Genomic DNA, 18,020 nt, shown 5'->3' with positions numbered 1-18,020 from the left:
GGCAATAAATGAAAAGCGCAAAGCAAGAATCGCCTTTCAAGTTCTTCCCTACAAGAGACATGCTGTGCTGTCTCTGTGTTATGAGTGTATAAATAAGTAGAGGTCTGGCTGTGCATTTATGATGCACTTGGTTTTGGCTCAGTTGTCAGTGCAGTCATCTATGATCTGTGTGACTCAAGTTTGAGGCCCGATGTGGGAACCTCCTTCATAAAATAGTTTATTCATAAACACTTATTTTAACACTTTTATATCCTAAAATTAAAAGTGTAATAAAAAAACTGTATTTTTACACCTATTTCCACTTTTATTCGAATACAAATACAAATATAAATAATTTTGCTAACTTGACTAATACAAATACAAATACAAATACTAGGTTCTCTGCACATCCCTATACTGTATATTGTTTGTACTGTCACAAGAACACAGATGACCTTACAACATAAAGACCCACATATCATGCTCATATGGAGGGACATGAAAAATCAAATCTTTAACACTTAAAGGACGGATTCAATTAAATTTTTCAAGTCTTTCTTAAAACAATAGTCAGATGCCCACCTGACTATTTTTTGCCATAATCATTCCTCCTGTTCATACTGACCATTAGAAGATCCCCTCATAATGCACTTACAATGTAAGTGATAGGAGACAAAATCCACAGTCCTCCTTCCGTGCAGAAATGTACTTAAAAGTTTATCTGGAGCTAATATGAAGCTTCAGCCATCCAAATGAGTCAAATCAAGTAGATGCCTTTGAACATTAAAGTCTTTTTAGTGCCAAAGTCTCTCTTTTTGTTACTATACTTCCACCTTAGCTCAACAGGGAAACACTGTCCAAGGAAACACAAAGAGGGAATTTGATGCTAAAATATTGTAAATGTGGCATATATCAACTTGATATGACTAACTCAGACTGCTGAAGCCTCATATGAGCTTCAGGTAAACTTTTAAATGCATTTTTGAATTTAAATGACTGTGTGGATACACTGTGGATTTTGTCCTCCATCACTTACAGTGAAAGCACATTTGAAGGGGATCTTTTAATAGCCAGTATGAACAGGAGGACTGATCGCAGCGATTACAGCAACACATTTTTAACTTAAAAAGATTCAGAAGTCTTTGACAAAGAAATAAAGTAAAACATGATTAATAATCAAACATGTATTGGCTTTCCCTCATATGGCCTCATCCTCAATAATGATACAAGGGATTTTATTTGATTTCTGTACATTTTATAAATTTTCTCTAACCATAAACTCAGTGTGCATCTTCTGCCGTAACCTCAATCTTTCACCTTTGAGAAAAAGCCAACGAGATGGTTTAGCACATAGAGTAATTCCCGTCTCTGAGTACAGGAGTCAGATAGCGACCTTATGAATGAGGTGATTGGTGAGGACCTGCTCCACCACAGCCTCATTTACACAGTCCATCATGATGTTCCACATGGCTCTGTGTCGGGGGGCCCGTGGCACTATTACAGCTCCCCCGGTCAGTCTGTGGTTATGTCAATAAAAACGGGGATCCACAAATGCAACACATTCCCACTGCAGGCTGCATATCTGCTGTTTATGTCAGTTTTTGGTAATGTTTCTCTGGACAGACTGATAGGCCTATCCACCAGAGAGGCGTTGTCTCTGGATAGAAATGCCTTTTATCTTTGATCACCCTCTAATGCAATGCCATTGTCCTTTACAGCTGCATTCTTTGGACTGGAATGGAATTTCAGCCTCTATCTTCATTTTACATACACATGCCTGCAAGATAAGTTAGGAATTTTCCAAAGGTATTTATTGTCTATGAAGGAACATGCTGATGTTGTGTGTGTGTGTGTGTGTGTGTTTGCGTGTCTGCTTCAAGTCTTTTTTTAGAGGGTTTTCTCTAATACTTTGTCAGTGGTGCAAATTGAAGCTATGATTATTCCAGATAAGATCTTACAGGTCTTTATTTATCACTGAAAAAGCATTATTAACTCAAACCAGCCCCAAAGCCATAATGACCAGTTAGCAAAGACATGCTGAATAAGACCGGTGACGGTGTAGAAAAAGGCTAACAGAGTAGCCAACAACTTTATGGCAGATCACTAATATTCCCATACATGGGGAGTGGGTTCAACTCTTGTTTGTCCTCTCTGGCTGGATGTGAGTGATGTGTAGAGGTTCCTCCGGTCTGGAGAGACAGCAAAATGTGATGGTATGGTTTGTGCGGCAGTCTGGCCACAATGACCAGAACACAATTAATTCTGTGGGACCTGTGACATATTTATCAATATTGTCATAAATTATCCTATAAATATAATTTTACCATCTACTGTGGTGTGCTGTCTCTATGTTATAGGTGTATAAATAGGTAGAGGTCTGTCTGCAATGACACAATGAGCTAATCTTTAGCTCAGTAGTCAGTGCAGTCGTCTATGATCTGGGAGACTCCAGTTCGAGACCCGATGAGGGGACCTCCTTTGTAAAGTAGTTTATTCATGGACACTTATTGTAACACTGTAACACTGTTTCTAAATTAAAAGCATAATAAAAACAAAAACAGGATTTTTAAGCCTATTTCCACTTCTATTCGAATACAAATACAAACACAAATAATTTTGCTGCCTCAACAAATACAGATTCAAATACAAATATTGGGCCCTTTGCACATCACTAGTATCCATCCCCTAACTTGTGTTTTTCAATATCTTTTCACTGAGCTGCTTGGAGTATCCCTCCTGGTGTAGGTTTTACCACATTGCTGACTCACGAAAAGTCACAGTTTCCAGATACAGGTTTATTCATACTGTTTTTTTTTAATTTAAAAGTGTTTATAACACTGTGCCACATGTAGCTCTGCTCACTGAAAGGTTTTTCCCACCCCAAATACAACGTTCTACCCACTTCACATATGTTATATTAGCGTAATATTAACATATTTATAATGGGACAGTGTGTGTGTCAAAAATACTTTCTGTCACCTCAGGTCAGGTGACAGCATTCCTATGAAGAAAAACGAAACAGCCAGCATCAGTGAGAATATAAAAAAAAAATACTTCATATCAGGTTTTTTGTTTTTCATTGGTAATGATCCTATGCTCAAAAATAATTTGTTTTACAAGCAAAGCCATATACTGTATATGTGCTTGCTGTCATGAGATTAATGCCCCTTTTCATCATGTTCATGCTGATAAGTCATACTGGAGTAAAATTATTCTGTAATTCTGTTTTGCCATGATGGATGTTTTCTTTTCAAATGAATCATTGTTTTCTGGCAAAAGTCTGTCCCAGACCTTGCAGCCCCATGGAGCCATGCAGGGTGACCAGTCATTTCTCTGGTCTATATGATGTGTTCAGAGCATCCCAGAAAATGTAAACTTTCTCCCCTTCTCTTACAACTCAACCTCAGTGGACTCCTACCAGAGACTAACAGAAACATGCCAGTGCACACAAGGAGCAGAGATAGAGGGGAAGAAAGGATTTAGAAAGTTTGGAACATGCCTCTTGTGTTCTGCTGGCTGGGGAATGTGAAGTAGGAGTCAGCCTAATCTCCAACGCCCATGAGAGACTGGCTCCTGTCTGCCTGGCTGCCATTTCCCTATCTGTGTGTTTCATTTCAGCCTGTCAGGCCCTATCGGGTCTGCTGGTGCTGCTGCTACTGCTGGGTTCAGGCCCAGATACAGAGTATACACTCACACATACTGTAGGACTGGGAAATACTTCAATATTACCATCTTTGAGTGGAATGGTATTGCATTAATGATCATATTGTGTTATTATTTTATAAAATGCTGCTAAAGGTTCTTTAAATATTTCACTGCTTTGAACATCAGTTTGATTATTTTATATGCATACATATGCCATATCCAGATGTATATTGATATCTGAACAAGACTAAGAGTTTATAACCATGCTAGTGGCTCTGTGAGGCACCAAAATTAAAAACACACACTGGGGAATACTGGTTTTGCTTAACAAAGTTAATGACATACTGTGTTGTGTGTAGTGTAATATGCGTTGTATATAAAGCAGATATTCAAAGATTTGAAGATATTCTGACCACTGAAGGAAGGGTCAGGGGTCATCAAAAATCATCTAATGGTTACATTTCACATCATACTTCACTGAAATCACGTTCTTACTGTTCACAGTGTTTTGTTTTATATACTAAAATGTTGTACAAATGAAAATTGTGAGCTTGTGGTTCATGATTCATTCATGGGAGACACTGGACACAGGGTCATTCCCTTCATGTGTGGTCACTCTCCAGGCCTTGTGTGACCACGAAATGGATCATCCATTCCTTATATAGGTGTAAGACCACTTACGTCACTGCTGCCTCATGTCTTTTTGTAATTTCCTAAGAACACATTTTTATTGTCTATCAATGGCACATGCCATTTATTGTGCATCAGGCAGGAACTATAATTTAGAGGTGACTTAAAATTGTTGATTTTTCCCCTGAAATGGTAAAACTAATAAATTATATCTACACATTATTACAAGGTAACTCAAACCAAATACTGGCTCTAGAGAGGGCCTTTCGTGTTTTTTGTCAGTTTTGCAGCCACCTTAGGTTCCTCTGCACTCTTGGAAGAGGAGAGTGAGGGGAAGGCTATTCGTTTGGTTGCAATCTGCATACTCACCGCTAGATGCCACTAAATCCTACACACTGGCCTTTAATGGGCTTTTCATTGTTCATGTATTATTTAACATCAAATGTATTATTTCAGTTTAGCAAGTTAGCATATTTACATATCTAATATGCAATGTGGCACCAAGTCAGTCACCAAGTCAGTAGGCTTCATCCTCTGCAGACCACGAATGTCTGTACAAAATTTCATTGCAATCCATCCAATAGTTGTTGAGATATTTCAGTCTGGATCAAAGTGATGAGTGATATCTCAACGCACTTCATGGATTGACATAAAAACTTAAACAGAATTCATGTTTCCCAGACCATGTATTCTAATGACTTTGGTTATCCCCTATTTTTTCATCTAGTGCCACCGTGAGGTTGACATTTGTTGTTTGGAGTGAAATGCCTCAGCAACTACTGGATATATTGCCATGAAATTTTCTACAGATATTCGTGTTCCCCTCAGGATGAACTGTAATAGCCTTGGTGATTCCTTAGTTGTTCACGTAGTGTTCTCATCAGATCAAAATGTATTTTTGTCCAGTGCCCACAAACTGATGACCATCAGCCTCAGCTATCCTGTACTTTTAATGCCTGCCATCCATCTACCTCCCACCTACAACTGTTTTTGAGTGAAATGTCTCAGCAGTTAGATGGATTGCCATGACAGCTGGGTCACACATTCATGCTCCCCTCTGGATGAACTATACTAACTTTGATGATCCCTTAGTTTTTCATCTAGCACAATTATCAGGTCAAAATTACATAATGATTTTTCTATTCCTTTGGTTTACAACTAAGTACAAGTACGTGCAAAACTAATGACATTCTATACTTTGTGTTTGGTGCTAAATAGCAAATGTTCACAACACCACTGTGCTTAAGTATAGCCAGAGTTGGCCCTTTAAAGACCAAAGATCACCTCCAGATATGTTGTAAGACATAAAAATACTCTGCTTGGAATAATTTTTGTCTGATATGTTTTTTACTCAAAAATGTTAAGTTAACTTTCTTAAAAATTCTTAACATTACATCTACTCCTTCTCCCTGATTGAAAAATTTAGAATCTATGAATATGTAAATATTTTTCATTTCAAAAATTTAACTCCTACTTCACTGAAAAGTCCATTCTCAGTGTATGTGCACTGGAGGCTTCAAGTTTCCACATCACACTTGTATAAGTTGTACTGGCTCCAAACTAGTTGTAATGTCACAAACCATGCTCATAGGTACAGGTCTTAAACTCAGATTTAAGGTGAGCACAGAGAAATTTTCCCCTGTCAGCAGCTTCATGTGAAAACAAACTCTTCACCAGTGGCGGGTGGTGACTCAAAAAACTGGGGAGGACAGGAATAAAACCAACATGGAATCTTACAACAAACAGCATCATACTATATCATTGTCCTCCACCCGATGAAATCAGAGTGTGGGGGGCAATTTTATATGTCAATAAAACAATTTGCTTTCAAAAACAAAAACCCCTGAGTGGTGAAAAGGCTGCTTCTTTAAAGGCATTTAGCATATACATATTGTTTCTAAACAAAGAAGTGCTCATTTTAGCTGTGGAGTGGTTCAGAATGTATCATTTTACCAACAAAGATAAATTCAAATTCATAGTATTGTTCTGTTGTGAAAACAGATTTATGTACTCATCAAAAACAGACAACATATCACATGATTAACACATATTTCCTACAGAAATATATAAAGTACCACAAAGCTTATAATCTGATATAGGTACAGATCAGTGCTGAATAGTAGAAAGACTGAACACTAAAAACATTCACAGATCTAAAAGTGTAGGTTCACATCAAAAAGTATTAATGCATGTATTAGATACATGACTTACATACTCTTATCTATATGTACGACATACAAAATATAGCCTACAAAACTGACATGTTAACACTTGTTATTTTGCGTGCTTAAAAACGAACTGAAGAAATTGTCACAAGCAAGCAGCCAGACCTCCTGCACACTCATTCACAAATCACACAACATCAACAGGTGACTGAACAACCACTCAATTAAAAACTGGATCAATTCCAAATGAATGAGTGAGTCCAGACAGTTCACTGTAACTTCAACAAGCAAACTACCCACAGCACATCATATGATCTCTTTGCTGTATTCTTCTTAAGGAGATAAATTCACTCAACAGCTACAGAGACATTTAACCATCAGAGAAGAAATTAGTGACCAAAGAGACAGAGAGAGAGAAGCTGTATCTGAATCATGTTATCTGATGTCTTCTTTCTTTCATGGAGATCAAGTATCCAAGTCATAATGTCCATTTGTGGCTGTTAGTCATCTTGTTTGTTAGTTAACAGAACTTTGTGGCTGCTGGTTAACCAGTCTGATATCATTAGCAACAATGACAAACAAGCTAATTCTCCTGGTTGTTTCATTTAAAATAAGTTGTTAACTTTCTATTGTTGTTGAGAGGAGTTCACTTCAGAGCAGTGGTATGTCAGGCCGCAGCACGTCACTGTAGCCCTGCCGAGGGTCCAGCCTGGACAGCTGAGGCATCTAGGCCCGAGGCTGCTCCAGCAGAACGGAGCTCTCCAGCCACTCCCCGGCGGTGTCCTGCCGCTGATGCGATGCCCAGTCCAAATCCATTCTCCCGTTAGCTTAACAACAGTCCTCGACAATCCTTCAGGGCTGCTACAACAAGCCAACTGTGGCGCTCTCACCTGCCAGCGGCCACAGTGCAGCAGGAGCCTCTGTGTATGTTTGTGTGTGAGTGAGCGCACGTACATACAGCACGAGGGGGGACTGACTCGGAGTGAGAGATGCTTTACTGAAACATGGTGCAAAACACAGTGTTAGAGATCCTCTATGTAATAATGGGAAGTGTAAGTGAGGAAAAAGACTGACAGCAGCTCATTTAATGGCCACAGATATCACTAATGAGAGGAAATTTCTGATTCCAACTTACAGAACCTTTAAGCAGAAAAACTAGTCCACGCATTTGTTACTTCTAGGCTGGATCATTGCAACTCATTATTGTCAGGCTGCCCTTTCAAGTCTCTTAAGACACTCCAGCTGGTCCAGAACACAGCTGCATGTGTACTGACTAAAACTAGAAAAAGAGATCACATTTCTCCCATTTTAGCTTGGCTACATTGGCTTCCTGTAAAATCTAGAATAGAATTTAAAATCCTTCTCCTAACTTACAAAGCCCTTAATGGTCAGGCACCATCATATGTTGAAGAGCTCATAGTACCGTATTATCCCTCTAGAACGTTGTGCTCCCAGAATGCAGGCTTACTGGTGGTTCCTACAGTCTTTAAAAGTAGAATGGGAGGCAGAGCCTTCAGCTATCAGGCTCCTCTCCTGTGGAATCATCTTCCAGATTCGGTCCGGGGGCAGACACCCAGAGTAGGCTTAAAACTTTCCTTTTTGATAAAGCTTATAGTTAGGGCCGGCCCAGCTCGCCTTGGACCAGCCTTTAATTATGCTGCTATAGGCTTGCCTAACCCTAACCCTGCCGGAGGACTTCCCATGATGCACTGAGCTCCTCTCTCTTCCTCTCCATCTGTATGTATACATATACCATTACTGCATATTACTAACTTGGCCTCATCCCCGGAGTTCTTTGTGCTTTCTCATCTGCAGGAAACCCCAGGGACTGGGGTGTGGCCCTTAGTCATGAGGATGTCCTTCTCCAGCCGTTGGACCAGCCCTTAGTTATGCTGCTATAGGCCTAGACTGCTGATGGACTTCCCATGATGCACTGAGCTCCTCTCTCCTCCTCCTCCTCTCCATCTGTATGCATTCATGTACCATTAATGCATGTTACTAACTTGGCTTCTTCCCCAGAGTTTTTTGTGCTTTCTCATCTTGCAGGAAACCCTGGGTTGCAGGCCGAGCCTTCGTGATCCTTTGCAGTCCTGTTGGTGTCCTTCCCCGGCTATTGCTATTGCTGCTGTTATTGTTATTGTTATGATTGTTGTTATTCTGTCCCACCCCCTCCTCCACCCCCCTCCCCCTCTCCATCCCCCCTCTGTCTTTCTCTCTCTCAACCCAACTGGTCAAGGCAGATGGCCGCCCACCAAGAGCCAGGTTCTGCTTGAGGTTTCTACCCGTTAAAGGGGAGTTTTTCCTTACCACTGTTGCCAAGTTCTTGCTCATGGGGGGAATTGTTGGGTCTCTGTAAATTAAAAAGTATGGTCCAGATGCTCTATATGAAAAGAGCCCTGACTTTTTGTTATGATTTGGTGCTATATAAATAAAAACTGATTGATTGATTGATTGATAAGCTTGACTTCATTTTAGAATTTTCATTAAAAAAAAAAATCTTTATAAAAAATAGGTACATTGTGACATCATCTAGTAACTTTTCAAGCAGGCTTTAGCTACATTCCACTGAAAATAGTTGGTGAAATGGATAGTATGGCTGTAAACTAGTTCTAAATTAGTCTTATTTGGAGGTTAGTGGGAGAAAGAAAAACATCTTTCCACTGTATTCAAGGATGCTTCTGATCTGGTTCTCAGTCACATCTCTTGTCTCTTCTCCTTCTGTGTGAATGGTCTCCTTGATTTTGTTTTTATTGGAAGAAGGACCCCATCACCCCCTCTTCTGAAGGCTTTTCCCCCCATTAAATGTTTTTTTTTTTTTTGTGAACTTTGTGTCCTCTTATAGGTCCAGCGACAGAGGGTGTCATATATTGTACAGATTGAAAAACCTATTCTGACAAATTTTGTGATTATGATTCAGACACGCATTCATACACTGATGGCAGAGGCTGCCATGCAAGGTGCCAACCTGCTCATCAGGAGCGATATAGTGATTTTTATCCAAAGCGCTTTACAAATGTTTCTTATGCTCATTTATACACACATTCACACACCAATGGCACAGCCATCAGGGGTAATTTGGGATTCAGTATCTTGCCCAAAGACACGTTGACACGTTGACGTGTCTTTGGGCAGAGGTGCCAGGGATCGAACCACAGACCTTCTGATTAGTGGACGACCTACTCTACATTCTAAGCCACAGCCACCCTCAATGATGAATAGTTAAATAGAGTGTGAAACATCTTCCCCCACAGTCCCATAAAAGGCCAATTTACACAGATCATTTACCCTTGGTTCAATCACACAACACGGAGCCCCACGACCAGCTGTCACACAGACTGCTGGCAAACATACAACACTGGCAGTTGGAGGAGATTGCCTGTATGTGTGTGAGAGAGAGAAGCCCAAGGGTACATTTCAATGCTTGTGTGCATACGTGTTTGCTGTTTACAATGTTTTGCTGCGAATGTTGCTATTTGCATATGTTTATGATTTTTATGCTCAGCGTTAGTCTCCAGAATTACTCATTCAAGCTGCGATTGATTCATGCAGGGTGTCTTCGCTCTCTCAAAGGTCAAACAGCACAACCACAAACCACAGGAAATGAGCACAGGCAATGGAGATAATGTGTGTTTGTGTGTATGCTGGAAGGCAGAATTATTGACTCATGTTTATGTACAGAAGAGCATGTGATCACTCTCCTGATGATGCTTGATGTTTACTTATAATGATGATGCGAACCAAACTTGTTTGGAACAAACACAAATTCAGAATGTGAGATGCTCTGGATGCAGAGAAGAGCAGACTAGTTTAAGTCAGACTATTTACCTTTTGAAAATAGAAATGACAAAGTCTTACTCTTGTAAATAAAAAGTTAAATCCCCAAAGAATAAATCGCACCATTGCTCAATTCAATACACTGAGGAGTTTTGCTGCTACATGTCTTGGTCAGATATGAGTAGCTTATGGTGGCTAATATTACCTAACATTAAACAGATACTGTTGTGTAACTGACCTGGTCTCCACCAACTCCTAAAAGAAATATCTTTAGCTTCTAAATGTTCACTAGCTAGTTGCTAACTTTGTTTGTCTGCCTTTGGTTCTGGGCAGGTGGTGTACAGTGGATTTTCAGAGATTTTTTGCTGAAAACATCTTCCTGCTGCTGCTGTGTGAGAATGACCAGAATTGTAATGTTGAGGGCTGTACATTCCCTGTAGTTTTCTCACTATGAGCGGCGCCCTTCACATTAGACATAGTCATTTCATCCATTGTTAATTTAAAAACATTGATTAGAGCAGCTTTAAATATTGTAATGATCACATACTTATTACACTTTCATACTCTTATTACTGGTTACAAACTTTTTAAAACCACTTCCTTGGCAGATTTACAAATACACTGTTGCTCCATCCTTAGAAATAACTGGATGAACCTGTATGATAGAACCCTAAATATCTCCAGCAGTGCCAGTAAAGCCAAAATAACATGCACTTCATGCAAGGCCACTGTGGTGAACAAGCATAAAAAGTGGTCCACACCTGCATGGCCTGAACTGACTTGCAGACAAACAGAGAGGCAGGACTTCATGTGTTGGTGTTGGTATTAGATCTGCTCTTTTCTTGAGTAAATGCCACTCCACACATTTGTCTGTCTCCTTGCCTGCTGGAGAGCTGTTGGAATGCTCAGATAAGCATTTTACCTGGCTCACCTCGCTATACCTCCTACGCCATACCTCCTTTTTGTCTTCCAGTTCTACCTATCCCTCATGTTACACTCTCTCCTCAAACTTCCCACTTTTATTCTTTCTCCCTCCTCTCCTCTATTAGCTACTGTACAAGTCTCTTAAAGGCCCTAACAACCCATTTTCTCAATCAGCTTCTTACTATGAGTTATAGAGTCCTACATGAACACAATATTTTCTGCCAAAGTTATAATGGCTGTTTTGTCTTTGCACCATGAATGCCTTTTTCCAGACCAAATCAGTGCTTTGTTGTGACGTAATCCTCTTACAGAGCTAGCTAACTACCTTGCAACATCCATAAAAAATAGTAACAGGAAAATGGTGACATGCTTAGATGAGATCAATGCTGTAAAAGTTGCTGTGAGTGGATTTAAAGAAATATTGACTTTTAAATTAATAAACAAATTTTTGTTGTTACAGAGCTTTCCAGGGCTTTAGTACTTACTCTATCTTCCACTTTTTTCTTATGCTCCAACATCTCTCCCTCTTTACCTACAATTCTCTTTTTTTTACTTCTTTCTGTCTCAGCAAGACAGCAAGCTTACCCAAGTTAGTCATAAGTGTGCTTGTACATAAACATATTCCAAGAAATTCATGCAACTGCAAGTGTATGCGCGTATACAAAGACTGACAGTCCCGCATAACAGGCCACGCACACAGTCTCTCTCTAAACACACACACTAACACAGAGACATATGGAGCTGATAGTGAACTGGGAAGTACTTGCAATAGCCTGACTGACCTTGAGATAGAGCTTCATACAGAAAACAAGCACAGTCAGCAACACACACGCAAAAAACAGATCGACACTGCAGACTGCTGTCACACTGCTGTTAAACTCTCAAACAAATATGTTGCATGAGCTTGTCATAGTAACTCTGTACTCTGTGGGACTGATGCAATAACAAGATCTATCTGTGACATTTCATCATATGAGAAAAAAAACATGACAGCTTTAAAAAGCATAATGAGGGATTTTACAAAAACACAAATATATTTGAATTTTGAAAATAGAAAAGAAAAATGCAAAAAGATAGAGCTAATAAACTTACTTATACTTAAAATAAAAACTGGAAATGACATACCAAAGTATGTGCATTCATACATGGTTAGATACTGACTGTTGATCATTTGGCCTGTTTGTAGAGCCACCCCTCTATCATTATCTGAGGTTATGCAAGAGCTATCACCTGCAGCAGTTTTACCCGGGTAATTATGCTGACCGTTGGCTTCTCTTATCTCCAGCACACACAAACACAAATACAGACAGAGGCAATTCAATCCAAAGGTATGGCTTCAAAATGTGCAGCTTTTTTAGACAAATTTTAGGTTAAATAGCAAAACAAAACAACAACAACAACAACAACAAAACCAATATCAGATGGCCCTTATTAGTGCAACTGTCTTATTTTTCCCACTAAAATGACCTATTACCCTTAAACTGGGTTGTGTTCTTTGATCAGATAGATAGATAGATAGATAGATAGATAGATAGATAGACAGACGGACAGATAGATAGATTCTTTATTGATCCCAAAGGAAATTTAGGCATCCAGTAGCTCAATACGATAAATACATACAATAAAATTAATAATACACACAATAAAAGTAGCCTGTATAAAATAAAATTATAAATTAGACTGTAACAATAAAAATTAGCCATATTAGATTAATTGTCTTTTAAACTGTGATCCTTATCCCAACAAACTTAATAATGAGATTTTTTTGCCATGTGCAGGAAGTGCTGTATAGACAATCATCAGAAGGGGGCAGTGTGGACATTCTCATCTGTGGCTGTGACCCGTCCCTGCACTGCGTCTACAGGCTGAGAGACTGCAGTCCAGCCACAGCAGCTTCTCTGGAGTCATTGTTCTTATCCAACACTACTGTATATTTACTGTTACAATAGGCAAACAGTCCATTAGCTCACATTTAAACAATGCCTGCTGAAGTGTTGCAGCCTTACAGTTGGAATGCTGGTGTGTTGGAGCAAGACATTTTTGGGGGAGAAAACCTGTCAAAAATAAGACATCCACAATATAAGAATACAACAATATAATTTCCTGCAAATAGAGAGCTGGCATTAAGGGGACGCCATTATTGAATTATTCTTAAGTCACAGTTTAGAGGGTTTGTCATCATGTAATGTGGAAATCAATGAGTGAAGATGTGACAGTGTTTTATCCACAGCTCTTCACAGCAAGCAGTGAGATGAAACTTCAATACTTATTATTTTTGGAAATATCTTACATTGTAAGACAAGTGAAAATGATACACACTTTAAAGTGTACATATTTTCTTCTAATTCACAGCAGAGGTTTTCAGTTCTGTTCATTTGACCAAACTCTCTCTTTCAGTGTCTGTAATATTTTTGGTCACTGTTCTTCGGATATAGTATTACGGTCTCATCTACAGTGTGTGAAATAATTGCTGTTTTTGTGTCCATCCATGTTGGCTTAGGTCACTCAGATTGAATTGCGTTTACTCACATGACATACATAGCCCTACTTAGCCTAAATTGCAACTATCCCATTTCTGAGCAATGCTGGGGAACCACATTACACCAGACCTGAGAGCACTTTGATAAGCCTTACACTTGTAAAACTATCCTGTGTGATTTGTTTGTCACTATGTAATATGAACAGGATTGTGTACAGTGACATGCTGTACCGCTGAGCTTTGTAGCATCTTATAATGCTTAATACGCTCTCCTCATTGGACATCAAGGCTGCTGACTGCTAGTATCCTATTAAATGTGACCTTGATGGGGCAATGACAGTTGATCAGTTATGCCTGAATGCAGACTTGATTATTTGTTTTACTTGAAGAGGTCAAGTGTATCCTTCTTTAAATGTTTTGCATATTGCCTGCAAATTGCAGATTTTACACTTGAGATATTTCAGTCACCTATGTCTTTTTATGGTCCATCTTTCTCATTGTCTCTTCCTGTCTCTCTCTCCAGGACGGCGTCGGTCATTGGGGACTTCAGTAATAGCTCCCAGTGTGTTCTCCAATGTGAGAGAGAACAGGAGGCATGCTGACCATAATCATATTAGGCAGCACTTCACTAAATAAAGCAAAAGGCCCCTCTCATCAAATCCACACAGCCACTAAGTGGGCCTTTGAGGCACTATGGCACCCCACATAGGTGGACATAGGCATGTGCATGTGTGTGACAGACAGACAGATTGAGAGTGAGTTTGTGTATATGTGTGTGTGTGTGTGTGTGCGTGTGTGTGTGTGTGTGCATTTTTACTGGAGCTTGGCAATTTACCACACAAGTTAAAATGTAATTTATTATTTCATGTCATTATATCTTTATTTCTACAATCCTCCAAGAATTGCAAGCAATTTATGTACAGGCACGGTATAGTGCATACATAGACAAACTCACTGTCTATTAATAAATGCTTCATCAAATTTTGAGCAGCGTGTCCTTGCAGTCCTGGGCTGTTCAGGTTTGCTGTCCAAAGCTGTTTTTGACTACAGGGAGTTTCTGCATGAGGGAAATTTGAGCTTGTTATAAAGAGACAGAGAGAGAGAGCGAGAAGTGGAGAGACAGGAGATGTGCATGCATGGTACCCTAGAGAACCCAATGCTGTTTGTGGCTCTAGGGGTCCTGCCCAGGTAGCTATTCTTGGATAGCACTGAGGTCAGCATATCAATCACAAGATATCAACAACAACAAGATCTTTACAGACCTGGGACCAGACAAACAGTTGTAAAGTACACTTTTTGTAGACACGGACTTCACGTGTGTTTATGTGCAGTCTTAAAATATAAATAGTGTTGTGAGGTTGGATGATCTATTTCAAGCACCTCTGCATCCGGAAATAAAAATCTCATTCATTTGTCCCATAGACTCTTACTTGACTCACAGCTGGAGAACTTCTACTACTTGGATTGGCATGAAACTCAACAGTACAAAATCATAACAGTTGCATTAGTAAATATCTTGTTCTCTGATAAAAAAAAGTTGAAGGTACTAGTCTGAGTACACAAAATCTTTGGGGCAAAAGTCAACTATGACTCCCAAGGTGCATTTCGGCAGGAAATCACCAAGCATAAAATTCTCCTATTTCTCTCCTTTTTCTAAAGTCTGGCTGGCACATATGTACGACTTTTGTTAGTATGTGTTCTTTAAAAAAAAAAAAAAAACTAATAAAAAGTAAATAACAACAACAACAACAACAAAATTCTCCTATGGGCTTACAGTGGGTGGAAGTTAAAGATTACAACGTTAAGAAAACTGGAAAAAGAATTTGCAGATTAAATTAATTTACCTTCAACTTTATGGTCAATTGTGGAACAATTGCTACTGGTCTGATTTGAATCAATCAGTTAATAAGTGGTGGCCATTGCATAAACCCATAGGACTGTTGCATTATCCAGGAGAGTCCTGTGTTTCTATGTTAAGTAACATTGAGGATATTGTTGAGTGAAAAAAATTAAATGGAAATACAGAAAAAAACACTTCCAGAACCAGTGGCTCCTCCCACTTCACATCTATAAAATACTGAAGTTTCCATTAACAAATTGGTACTATTAAAAAAGAGCTAAATGTCTGGTTAACAGCCTGGATGATGTTGATAATCTTTATAATGTTGATGAGTCATTTTTCTTGCCTCACAGAAAGGCCAAAGGTGAGGACGCAGTGAGTTAAAGACCCTGAAATTGTATTTTCTTAATTAGCTTCATACTATGAGTGATTGGGTGCTATATGAACGCACAATTTTCTGCCAAAGATAGAACAGTTTTGGTTATTTCACACAAGACATTTCTGTATTTATACATTTGTCTTGGTTTTTCTCACTGGCTTGAAGTGGGCAGGCCTCTGTTGGAAACTGTACTGTACTGTACTGTACTTCTGTGCGGATAGAGCAATTTTTGAATCAGAATATAAGAGCAGTTGTGGAAATACTTAAGATTCAATACCAAGTTATATTACATAAGACACACATAGCACTGAGTAATGTTACCCTAATTTATATGTATGTCTTTCAAATCTTAGCAATACTTTCCATAATCGTTGCATAAATACAAGATGCTAGTGGGGAAAGACCCAGGAATATCTCTCACCACAGACCAGTGGAAAAACATAATAACAATGTATATAATAAAACTTTATTTTTATAGCACCTTTCTTAACAATGTTACAAAGTGCTTTACAAAAGACAATAAAACCAACAAGGCAGATAAAAATAAAGCAAAGAGGAGCACAAAGCACAGAAGTAAAGACAGAAGTACAGAGTAACAATAGAAGATGCACAATAATACTAATAATAAAACAATAAAATGCACAGAAGTAAAAATAATAATAAAAAAATAAATAAAACATTGATTAACATCAATTAATAGATGTGAAATCAGTAAATAAAACATATCAAACAGTTCCAAAATCTGAGGGTATAAGGAGAACAGAAGGGGGCCAAGAAATGAGCCTTGAGGGACCCCACAATTCAACTGAGCCATCGTGGAGGTAGAGTTACCCAGAGTGACAGAAAAAGTTCTATTAAGGAGGTATGTTCATAATAAAGTAAGAGACAGACCCTTGATGCCAACCCAAGTCTCTAGGTGGTTTAGGAGGATACTGTGGTCAACAGTGTCTAACCTAACTCTAAAAGAACTAAAATCAAGCAGTCACCTCTGTCTGCAGCTAGAAGTAGGTCATTAGTTACCCTAACAAGAGCTGTCTCGGTACTGTGAAGTGCTCTAAAACCAGACTGGAAGCAGTTAAAACACTATTGCTATTCATAAAAGAAATCAATTGAGATGAAATTGCTTTCTCCAGAACCTTTGATAAAAAAGACAGTTAGGAGATGGGCCTGTAGTTGCTTAAGGACAGAGCGTCCAAATTGGGTTTTTAAGCAGAAGGTGCACAATGGCATGCTTAAAACTATCAGGAAAGGAACTGGAGGTCAGAGAATTCTTAAAAATGTGCAGGGTAACAGGACTAACAGTGGGAAATATCTCCTGAGCAGCTTGGTGGGGATGGTGTCTAAGGTGCAGGAGGAAGAGTTCATGTGGGAAACTGTACTTTCTAACTCTGACAATGTAATGGGTTGAAACTGGGTAAAAGTGGCAAGGTTATCATGTTGAATGGAGAGAATGCAGGGGGCAGACTGGATTTAGGACCTGATATTCTCCACCTTGCTGATAAAATGAGCAAGAAATCTGTCAGAGAGCTCAACGTCCAATTCAGGAAAAGAGGTGGAGGTACCACCAATAACAGAATTAATTACTTCATAGAGACCTTTAGGGTTATGGTTGTTTCTGGAAATTAAGTCTGAAAAATAAGCTGATCTGGCATCCTTTCCTGCATTCTGGTAGGTTAACATTAGGTTTTTAAGGGTGATAAGTGCTGATTTGGACTTGTTAGCCTTCCATTGTCGTCCAGATTTTCATGTAGCCACAGGAGGTTATTTGATTTTTGTGTCCTTGTTTTAAATGGTGCAGTATCATCCAGGACGGATAGACACTGATCATTAAAATAATTTAAAAGAGCATTAGGATTAAGAGGAGATAGGCACAAATTAAAAGATGAAGAATTAAAAGCATCACAGAATTTGGCAGTGGAACCAGCATTAAGAATGCAAGAGCTTATTGTAGGGTTGGGACTAGTAGTACAGACCTGGAGTGGAACTTTATGATCAGTGACAGGTATATCCGTCAAACTAAGAGGCTCAAAAGAGAGACCAGTTGAGAGATCTAGATCCAAGGTATGACCCTTAGAATGCATGGGCTCTTTAACAGATTGAGTGAGGTTAAAAGAGTCAATGAGATCTAGGAAATGAGAACTGAGGGACTGAGAAGGACAACACACATGAATGTTAAAATCACCAAGACTAACCACCCTGTCATAT

The sequence above is a fragment of the Thunnus thynnus genome, chromosome 6 (genome assembly GCF_963924715.1).
Source record: "Thunnus thynnus chromosome 6, fThuThy2.1, whole genome shotgun sequence".
NCBI lineage: Eukaryota > Metazoa > Chordata > Actinopteri > Scombriformes > Scombridae > Thunnus > Thunnus thynnus.
The sequence above is the reverse complement of the archived record's forward strand: the minus strand, read 5'-3'. Positions refer to the sequence as shown.